Source organism: Clytia hemisphaerica, unplaced genomic scaffold (assembly GCF_902728285.1).
Source record: "Clytia hemisphaerica strain Z4C2 unplaced genomic scaffold, Clytia hemisphaerica genome assembly, whole genome shotgun sequence".
Classification (NCBI taxonomy): domain Eukaryota; kingdom Metazoa; phylum Cnidaria; class Hydrozoa; order Leptothecata; family Clytiidae; genus Clytia; species Clytia hemisphaerica.
Window position 1 is genome coordinate 46923 of NW_027104247.1, and position 11683 is coordinate 58605.

The 11683-nt window shown below is 35.0% G+C and overlaps 1 long non-coding RNA gene across 1 annotated transcript; it reads left to right on the forward strand.

Moving 5' to 3' along the window:
• Window positions 1-10333: 10333 nt before the first annotated feature.
• LOC136816343 (uncharacterized) lies at window positions 10334-11683 on the forward strand. The gene is made up of 3 exons (XR_010847913.1): window positions 10334-10391; window positions 11094-11274; window positions 11504-11683. It is a non-coding gene; the product is annotated as an uncharacterized lncRNA (long non-coding RNA).

Here is an 11683-nt window from a genome sequence, read left to right on the forward strand (position 1 = left end):
GAATCTTGAAGGGGAGCCAGATGTTGATGGCAGAAAAGCCATCTTTAATGAACTTTATAATTTAGTTTTAATTATGTTTAATTTGTAATCCCGGGTGTATATAAGTTCTTTTGTTTAGTGTCTTTTCATTTCATTGCGTCTCATGAGGCTTCTTTGTTTTGCATTGCGTCACATTCCCTTGCGTCTAGATAATTGCCCCTCATGGGAAATTAGATTGGGTTTATATTTTGTAACTATTTTGTTTGTAAACTAGTTCGACACAGAGAGAGTAAGAGAGCGTTTTTGTGTGTTGTGCTAGTAGAAGCAAAATTATTTTTACTGTCGTTTTTACAAGAACTTGAGAACTTGACTTTACATTTTTCGTTGTCTATTTTCTGTTTGGATTTCTAGTTTTCTACTTAAGTTCTTAATATTTCGACCAGTCATTAATAAAACCTTTTCACAGCCACAGTGGGTGTAAAAAATCTCAAAAGTTAATAAGCGGGAGGGGTTGGAATAAAAATGTCCTGGGTGGAAATGTTTTGAAAAGGGGCTAATACAGAATAATCAGGGCAAAAGGAACTTTGCAAAATATTTTCCTAAAAATAAATAAGCAGGGGGGGGGGTTGCAATAAGTATGTCCTTGTCGGAAAACTTTCGAAAAATTAATTAGCGGGGGGACGCTTATTAGGTACCTGAGAGTGTATGTATTTTTTTTAATTTTGAGACCCCCACCTAAATTTAGGGGGTAATAATATGCATTTGAACAATATTACAAAATGAAAATGCATACCAAAAGCTGGTTGTAGATATTCCTCCTCAACTGAGATGTTATCTGAGTCATCATCATTGAATGGTGTTGACTTTCTGGAGTTAACTGCAGTTCTCTGTAACACAAGCAAGAAAAATAATATCAATTTTTCAATTAGTTCAAACTTGAGTCTATACTTAAGTTGGCTATATTGTTTGAGGTTTTGGGTCATTCCTAACCCACCACTGATTTGTATTAAACCCTGCACAGTGTGAACCCGTCCCTTTTTTAAGGGGGATCCAACTTTTCCAAAAGTGGTTTATAGGGGGATAAGGAAATTTTCCGAACAAAGTTTAGATTTTAAGGGAGGATAGCAACTTTTGGTCAAATTATCTACAATATTTTAAATTGATTTAGATATTTGGTGTGGGCCAGCTAAAAAGCAAGTGTAAATAGCAAAATTTTCGCCTGCAGCACTATTTTTAACACTTTTTTCATATAATTTCAATATAAATTTCAATGTTTTTGGTTTTGAATGACTGGTGTATCCCTCTGCTGCAAATAGCGCGGGTTGGAAAAGTTTTTAAAATAGGGGGATGTACACATATAGGGGGGGGGGTTAAATAAAAATGGGAGGGGTTCAGACCCCTCTGCACACTATGCCCTGCACAAAACTATATTGACCATCCTTTAATTGCAGTATTTTTGAAATGTGGCAAATTTACCTTTGATTTGGAACAACCATATTGTCTGAATCTGAAGAGGGTTCATTGTCTGAATCTGAACAGCCCTCATTATCTGTAGTATAACGGTTACGTCTTGGTCTTTTATCTTGATAAGTACTGAATTGAAATTGAAAAAACTCTTTCTGAAAGCCAGCGAATTCCCATCAAAATTATTAAACTTAATCAAGGTAACCAAAAATTTAGTTAGAGAATAAAAAAATCAAACCAGGATTGCACAAAACCACAAAAGGTGTTGGGTCTGATGCAAAATACATAGAAGGAGAAAGTTACCTGTTTTTTGTGCTTGAGTTACTATCTGAACTCTCTGATGGCGAAAAAGTTTTCCTGAAAAATAAAAAAAAAGGTGAGCCTGCTTTTTTTCACTTCATGTGGTAATGCTTATGCTTAATGAATATACACAGGAAAAAATCTGCAAGTCACATGGGTATGAAAAGTGATCTTCACACCTGTAATTCTGCACAGATTCACATGAAAAAGAAAATAACATCCAACCCTTTCTCACTTGTTAAATCGAGTATCTTACTTTTTAGACTTTAAATAACAAACACAATCATTTCTCATCCTTTGAGGCAGAGTCTTATTGAGTATCCCGAAAGTATCCCACTTCGATTTAACAATAAGAAACACATTATAACAAAATAATATAACAGAATTAAAATCACCTTTTGTAGCCCGATTCAATGATGTCACTGTCTTCTTGGTAATGCGTGTGTAGATAGTTTTCACCTCTAAAAGCAAGAAAACATTCCTTGATAATTTATACAAGGCAATTAAGAAAAATTAAATGATCAAGTGTCAAGCTGTTTCTGGTGGTAAGTGCTAAGGCAAAGTTTATGATACACTAGCAATGCTTGAAAGAGGTAAATGTTGGCATTTTCTCAAAGAAGACGCCATTATTATTCCTCCAACAATTAGGCGCAGAAAGATAACGCAATGAAATTCCCGGAGCGAAAATGATCAGCCGGCTAGCCGTGCACTGAGTTTTATCTTTACGGCTGTTACCTACCTTACAAAGTGCACACACAATCATTATATAATGCTTGACATGCAAACACTTGATGATAGGTAACAGCTGTAAAGAAGAACTCAGAGCACGGCTGATCATCTGCTTTCAGGTAATTTCATTACATAATCTTTCTGTGCTTTATTGAAGGTATAATTTTCAGGGCCGGCGGAATGGCCTTAAAAGTTGGGAGGCTTTTAAGGCTAAAATAGGTTAAAAATTTGCTCAAAAGTGGGGGGCTTAAGTCTACCCAGTCTCCCCGCTTCCGCCAGGCCTGATTTTTAAATTTACAGAGCGACCAACTGATTATTTTAAACATTAATCAGATTAACTGAGTATTATTTATCTTTGCGGCTGTTATCAAATGTTCTGAATGTTTTTCCCCAAGCATTCAAGTTATTTAGAGCTCACCCTTGTAAGATCAAGGCTTAGACCCTCTCTGGAGAAAGTGAAAATTTGTTGAAGAAAGATGCTTTGGAAGAAATATAATATAATGAAGTCATCAAAGAGTGAGCCTGTGCTGTGTGTGAAGTAGGCAAAAAAAGTTTGTAAAATTCTTACCTGTCGTCATCACCAGTAACATTCGAAATGATACTTATATAATATATTATAATAAAGCTTTACAGGTTTGCAGGCCACCGTGAAGACACATGGGCCTCTATAAACCGCTCGTACTTTTTACAATGATCTTTTTGAAATAGAGTTTTTTTTGCGGGCTCCCCCGGACTTTCCATTTTGTGTTGTCTTCCTTGATTTTAGCATTCATTTTTTCGGCTTCCTTACACCATTCTTTAATTATCTGTCTTTCATTTTTGGTCAAATCCTCTGTCACTCGGTAAGGAAAGCCTTTTTCTTTTGTTATTGCTTGCAATTGTTATTGCTTGCAACACTGTGTTCTTGTCCTCTTCGTTCGTAAATCTCTAATTGGTCGGTGTCTCGCTTTATCTTCTCTTTCTTTTGTAAATTTCCCGATCCGCTGCGTCTCGGTAATCTGTATATTCCTCAGATGGAGCCGCTTACCAATAATTTTGTCATGGATAAATTTTTCGTCCTCGATTTTTGTTTCTTCTTCTGTTTCATCTGTCGTTTCATCAATCCCATGAAAAATTAGGTTGCGTGCTGTAGGTCGAATCAGCTGCTCCTCCTGCTTTTCTTCTCGAATCGCATCTCCAATGTTTTTCTCGATGTGTTTGGATGTGATTTTAGCGTAGCTCATTGGTGGTCTTTTCTCTTCTTTCTTTTCGATGATGTTTTCAATCTTCTTTTCAAGCGTGGTTATTCTGGTGTCGATAGTTTCTTTCATTTCGTTGACCAGTACTTGTATTGCTTGAATCTGCGTCACTACTACATGAATCCATGAAGCTTTCATAAAGTAAAAAAAGAACTTGATTCAAGGAACAACCATCAATGATCAAGATCAACCATGTTGTTTGAATGAAGCACTTTTGGCGCGCGATTCCTTTGTTTACGTTTTTGCACTGTTAAGGTCTACCATTTTGAAAATCTTTCAAACCGCGGAAAAACCGCGTTTGAGTAATTCCAAAACCGCAAAACCATACTCAAAGTGTTACATGCGGCATGCGGCTTTCCTCTCTCTTTTTTTAATATCCAAATATGGCATCTCAACAGCAAAGATTTTCCAACAGGAAAAGAAAAGAAACAAATCATTCCAGAACAACTCCTGCAGAATGTAAGTATTATTTTCGTTTTCGTGCATTTATTCTTCTGTTCTTGAAATTCTTCAAAACATATTTACCCTGAGCTGAACACTGAAGGAAGGCAGGAAGGGACACGAAGTTTGAGAGACCTAAAACTACAAATGGTGCAACCTCAGATACAGGACCAATTCTTTAACAACAGCCATTTTTCTATTTTTCTGTGCCTAAAATACTGAATTTTTCGCGGGATACGAACAGCAAAATCAAGCCATATGTAAACAAATTTACGATGGGGGTTTTATTTATTCCTTTCCGCTGTGTTTCAGCATTGATGCAGGATCCCTAAAATTTTTATTGTAGGATTTTTCGCATTTTTGAGCACTGAAAATTAAAGAAAAACACTTTTTTAAATCTGAAATATCTTTTCTATGATATTATTTTATGTTGTTTTAACATCTTCAGTAAGGTAAACGGAATTCTGCTGAATCAGCAATTTATTGAAAAAATTTTAATTTCTAATACCCTTACTGTATATATTTATTTAACATTCAATTTGCAAGAATAAAGTTTTTGGAAAGATTATGCAAATTAACATGTAAAAATAGAAATAAACCAGTTTTGATTTTTTACGGGGTGATAGCGCTTGATATTGGATGCAAAAAGACTTGTATGGAGGCAAGTAAATATCAATCAAATTTTTTATAACTACTGGTCATATATCTTTGAAATTAATGAATGGTAAGCCACCTATAAACCTCTGAGAGAACATAAACTAAAATCTATATTCAAAAGTCCTACCAGAGACTTCAAACAAAAAATCTGCTTGCCTCCAGCTAATGTTATTGTCTTTTTGCCTCCAAAAAATGGGGCAGTAAGTCAAATGAGTAAACAAATGATGTGAAAGCCATCATAGAATTGATATTGTTGAGTTGAAATTACACTTTACAATCATCATCTCATTTCAATTTATCTTTCTTTTTAGACCAACGTGTCTTGATATTTTTCGAAGAGGAAAACAAGTACACGATTTTATCGCAGTCAACTTCTCAAGCTTACTGTGACAAGAACATAGGAGCTGTAATTCAGCTGCGTGACAAGAACGGGCAGTTTCCAGGAAAGATTTACATATCGGTAAGAACTGCTTCTTTTAAATCTATATTGACTGCACATTTTTATACATTTTGTACTTTTATATTTTATGTTATATACATATTGGTAAGAACTGCTTCTTTTAAAATTTATATTGACTGCACATTTTTATACATTTTGTACTTTTACATTTCCCAAGGAAAAATTGTATTACCTTATCAGAAAACATTCCACTTGGCAGGAGCTCTTTTTCAATCTCTGACAGGGGTGCAAAACCCTGAAATTTCAAGAAATGGCTCTGACAGCATAGTTCCCCCCCCCCACAGAAGGGGGAGGGGGTTCCCAAAATTTTTCCAAAAGGGGTTGGCAATTTTTTTTGCAAAAAATACAAAGGGCCCAATATTTTTTTTCTGGGGGAAGCCTAAAGTTCAAGGGGGGGACTGACCCAGGAGGAAACTATGGACAGGGTTTGTAAAAAATCAGCATCTGAAACGACCCACTTTTCAATCTCCAGTGGCACGTCCCTGTCGGTTGCCAAGGTCAGTACACCCCACCCGAGGACAAGGGCCTATGGAACTGATGTGATCATTTGTTTACATCACCTACACGTTTTTTTTTCATAAGGAACCTTAACTTTGCTCTGAGCCTGGAGTTCCTTATCTTTACAGAGAATTTCAGCCTCAAAGTTCCTTATCGAGTTCCTTACTACATAGGAAAGTTTGAACTTTTTGCCCCTTGAAAGATCAAAATTTGGTCAAATTAGTCCCAATAAAGTACATTATTTTCAAATCCACTTATTCTCAGCCTGAGCAGTTCCTTAACAATTCCTTATTTTTTGAACCATTTTCAGCCTCGAGTTCCTTATAAACGTGTTCCTTATAAAAAAAAAACGTGTATTGAACAGTGCTGAACAGTTTTTAACAAAATGAATTCATTTGATGTCCAGGTACAAAAGAAGAATGCAAAGTTAAAAGCAACGAACTAGAGAGAGAGATCAGACGAGACAAAGATGAGTCCACATATTATGGAAGTGGTATGTTTTCTTCCTCCGAAAGTAACTGTTCTATCACTCTACTTTTGTAGCTAATTGTGGGGAGGGTCTAATGGCAGGGGGTGGCCAACATTTTACAACAATATCATAAACGTGGAGGGTATTAATAAATGGAAATGGGTGGTTTTTAATAAAATACAGTAATTAGGGGGTCAGTATTAAGAGAGGAGGGGTGACCTTCATTTTTTGTCGAATTTCCTTTTCTTGTGGGGAGGGGGGGCCTTCCACCTTTTGTGTTGTTTTCGAAGTACTGCAAGATTCGAAGTTTCTATTTTTGAACTTTTATAATCTTAATTAATATTTTGTTTAAATCTTCTACTTCAAAAACTTTTGAAGTGCACACAGGCACCAGTAAATGATTTCTCAATTCAATTTAGGTTCAATAGTACTTAAACAGGGAGGGTTTTAAATAGCAAGGGAGGGTTTGTTTTTTGGATAAAATTGCTAAACAGGGAGGGTGATAGTAAATGGAAATGGGTGGTTTTTTTCAGACAAAAGAAAACAAGAGGGGGTCCCCTACAATTATTTGCCAAAGAGTACTCTACACATTAACTTTGAATCTATTTGTATGGCTATTGTAGGAGGAAAAGTTCAAATGTTCAAATATTGCAATGAAGTTTGTTATATCTTGTAAGGTCGCTTAAATAGTATCGGTAATGATGTGAAAAGTTAAGGGTGAGGAGAAGAAGGTAGAAGGGAATACTTTTTATCAATACAACAAAATTTTGGCCTTAGTTTGGTCCTGAAAATATTTACAAATTTTGCAGGGACTTCATTCATGGATGAAATTATAGAGAGACAATATTTTCAATATATCTTTTGTCTTTTTACTGCCAGTGCATGTTGACGTTGTTGAAATACACATTTATAGCGTTTATTTGATGTCAGTAAACATTTTAAAAGTAGTTATCTGATATTTTTAGGTTTTTTTTTTCAAAAATATTATGTGACATCCAAATCTTGAAAATTAATACTTGAAAAATTCATCCCATTGAAGTATTAGGTCCTCTTATCTGGTCATAATCTTTTTTTGAGGGGGTGGTTTATTTCAAAAGGGTACCCAGTGAAAGGGGTATATGTAAATTCTTCCAAAAAAAGTAAAATATAATCCAAACAACTTTTGTAATAGAATGTCTCTCAATGAAGAAGAAGATGTTGAAAATGAGGATGAGCATGTTGAAACTAGTGATATAGAAGAGGAAGAGGAAGAAGGAGAACAAAATGGAGGAGATTCTGTGCACTTAGGTTTGTTTTGTTATTTGCAAAAACTTTTACATAGTGTACAGAGGGATTTCTACTCTTCCCTTTATGCATATCCCCCTTTTCGCAAAATGTAGGGTCTTCCTATGTAGGGGGGGGGGCGGGGTCTTAGCCCCGCTAAAAACTATGGTATATAAACTGACGTCCATAAAAAATCAAACATTGTAATATGGACAGATAGACCAGAGCATAAATATAACATATTTTTTGTCAGAGTATGGCTACTTTAAAGGATGAAACCTTCGCAAATTTTGGCCAATTCGTTACTCTTAGGTGCCAAATAAACAGGCCCCCCGCTTGTTAATTTTTCGAAAATTTTCCAACCCCCCGGACCTTATTAGGACCCCCCGTTTATTAATTTTTAAGAATATTTTCAGCTGTCAAAGAGAAGGTCCCTTATTTTGCTCTAAATAGCCTGATTTTAGCCTATAGTTACCTTATTTTTGGGTTTTCAGAAGTACAATTTCCAACCCCTCCCCGGCAATTAGGTCCCCCTGTTTATTAAAATTTTGAAAATTTTCCAACCCCCCTGTTTATTCGAACCCCCCCCGTTTATTTGGCACCTAAGAGTAAGTTATTTTTGCAAAAAATTCTGCAAAGGCTGATTCGAAAGTAATCGCAAAAAAAATATGAAAAACATTAAATCCACAAAGTTTTTCAAGTTTTTGGTTTAGAAATCATTAAGGGTATAAATATAGACAGTGTTTTGCCTTCCTTGTACACTGATAAGCATTGTATCTTTTTATAATAAAAAGAACATGAGGTAAAATTGAACTTGCTTTAGAGAGCTCCATTCGCGAAATTTCCTTCTTAATTCAAATAAATTTCTCTTGTACAGATATTACAAAGGAAAACGACCGCTTCAACTCAGCACTTCTATCAACATTACCTGGGCTGTCCAAAAGTGTAAGTATAGCGGTTTTCTGATTTCGTTTTTGTGATAGCTTTTTAATATATATAAATAACTGCTGAAACGGTTGTTTTATTTTCTCTCCTTTTACCTGTGCTGCTTTTATTTATGTTTTCTAGATAGAAAACACATTAACATCATTTAAAAGAGATTTTTTTACGGTGAAATAAATTAAGTTTTAAATCTGTTGTTCAACTTATGCTACTTAGCCATCCATATTTTGATAAAACTCCAATAATGAAGCAAAAACCATCAAATCCTAATTCTAAAAGTTCCTCAACGCATTCAAGTCGAAAACATACTGGGGTATGCTTCATTAATCCACCTTATGCAAACATTTTTTTCTCAGCATTTGTATGTAGTGTTCATTTTGACCCTATTTTTGAAATTATTTGACTGTTTAGATAACTCAATGTATACTTCCTTTTTTTTCAGGCTCACAACTTGAAGCATAAATGGAGTGGTGGTGCCTGTGCATTCCCAGATGTAAATTGATTAGTTTGTAGTCCTTGTTAATAATATTTATCTTACTCCTTTTAATTCGTCATCTTTATCTATGGTAAACTGCACCTCAATGACTTTTATTCTTTCTTGAAATTTTAACCATAAGAGTAATGTAAAGCTCACAATTTGAAACCAAGCTTGTGCAGAGCTTCTATTTCTTAAAGATTCATGTCTGAAACATTACCTTTACAGGAACCGCCAAGAAGAACCGATGAACACAGACCAAAAAGTATCAACTTTGGCAGTCAAGCATGTAAACAATTAATTATAATAGGAAACTTAGATAAGTTTTGGATGTACTTTTAAATGGAAGACAACATAAAATACCTTTAATTTGGATTCCAGTCTTGAGACTCATTTGCATCAAACAGAGATATAATTTTGGAGAGTCAAGCTTGGTACAATCCGATTTCACTAATGTGACTCAAGTGATGTATATGAATTTATTTTTGTTTAAGAGGGAGAATGGAACCTCGCCAAGAACGGATGCAAGTGCGCCAAAAGCCCCCTCATCCAAGAAAAGAGTTGTTGATGTAAGTAACTTCTCTTTCTTGCATCAATACACCCTAAGGGAAGGAATTTCGCTAATTTTCCAGTCAACTTTAATATTTTTTTCAGTTTGGTCTCTATTTCTCCTAAAAATCCCTTTTTTCCTCTTTCTTCAGCTAAAGTAAACAAAATATAAAAATGGGTCGTTCGCCAAAATTAATACTCGTCAAATTTGAATTTTCATTGATTCACCAAAATAAATTCCCCAAATTGAAAAAATTCTTCTCTTATTTGTAAGTTCTTTTTTGCAAAAAGATGTTTTGTGTATTCCTAATTCAGCAGTACCTTTTGTCGTATAGCTATCAATATATTTTAGTGCTTTTTTATTATTTTCTCTGTAAATTCTTGATATTTATTTTTTAATTACAGAATCCTACAGAAGTGCTCAATCTCAATTATTTGGAGCAAAGGAAAACCAATCAACTTGGAACCCTTTGTCAAATAAGTATCTATACTAGCTAAAATCGCAATATCTGCTTCCCTCCGAAACTACTCACCTATTTATCACACACATTACTCTTTTGTGCTTGATTTTAAAGGGGTCACTTTACAATTTTTGGGGAGAAAATCACCCCATATCACTTCGTAATGACCCCCCATTTTATGAATTTCTTCTCAAAAAATCTGAGAAAGTGCCAAAACCTTCATTTTCCCATGAATGGTTTTTTTTGGAAAATCACCCCAATTTCACTTTATGATGACCCCCCATTTTATGGATTCTTCCTAGTCCCCTGCTTATTCCACCCCCTGAAATTTTTAAGCACAAAAGAGTATATGTAAATACCAGTGTGAAAACTTTATCAAAATAGTTTACTTATGGGGAGCTGTTTGTCTTTTTTGTAGGAGAGAAAGAACGATTGTACTTCGAAGGAGCTGCCTGCTGGTAACTATGTAAGTATGTTTTTAAAAAGTTACCTGAATTAAAAATCAAACAAGGAAACATTCTCCTGGTCTGTACTCCTCGACAGCTAATAATGTAGATAGCACTGAATTTTGAAAAAAAAATGGTGAACGGGTAGGGGTGTTAAATAAATGGAAATTGGTGGTTTTTGTATTAAATGTAGCTTCAGGAGGGTGGTTGGCATTAAGGGGAGGGCTAACTTCGACAAACCTTCAAGATTAATTTTAATAGAGCTTTTCATAAATTACTTCACGAACAACACTTGCCTCGTTTTCGGAATGATGCTATGACAACTAATTCCCAACAAATTTTCTTAGATGTGTACTCTTTTCATAAAAGTATGATTAGAGGACTCAAGGGAGATAATCACCTAGGTAATCGTTTTTAAACGAGACAAGTATTGTTCGTGACGTAATTTATGAAAAGGTCTATTCCAAGTAGTAGTCGGTATTTTGAGAAAAATTGCTAAGATTTCTTGGCAAAAGTTACAATTTGGGTCCCTACAATTAACTGCGGAAATGTGTCTATTTATTAAGTGGCATAATGTGCGAGCCTACTCGTGACATGTCCTACTTATGTGGGCGTACGAGTATGCTATGGTTATTAATTTTCTCAGTATCGTTTTATTCCTTGAAAATGATTCACTTTTAATGGGATTTATTAATAATAGAGGTATTTTACTTTTAATTTAGATATTAGAAAATGAAACAGACCTCTCTAAAATGCAGCGGCCATCGACTGCCCAAAAATACGCCATAAACCTAGCAAAAGAGGTTTTGTCGCAGGACGAATTGTTAAACGGCCTCATTGATCCAGAACCAGGAAAAACGAAAAAGCGAAAGCTGGATGACGGAAAAGTCGAACTCATCAAAGGTAAGATACCAATTAACTTAGTGTTATTAATAACACTTCATAGTGTAATGAATAACACTCATTCTCGTCATAATATTAACAAAACTAAACACAAAATTTCTACTTTTGTATATGTACGGACACCCTGTATTCCAGCATAGATAATGGAGAAGGTTTCTTTCTTGTGAACATTTAATTAAGTTTCCGGGAATCTCTTGTCATATTAAACGATTTTTCCGTTTCGTTGCAGGTCTCATCAAACACTTTTTCCCGTCGAAAAACGACGAGAAAACTTGGGCACGCTGCAGAAAGTCGGTCAATCAAATGGCAACTGACCAAAAGAAAGAAAAAAAGAAGTTTGAAGAGGGTGGCGATGACACAGAGGAAGATGAATTTGAACCTGTCCATTAGTTTTATCATTTACGTTAAA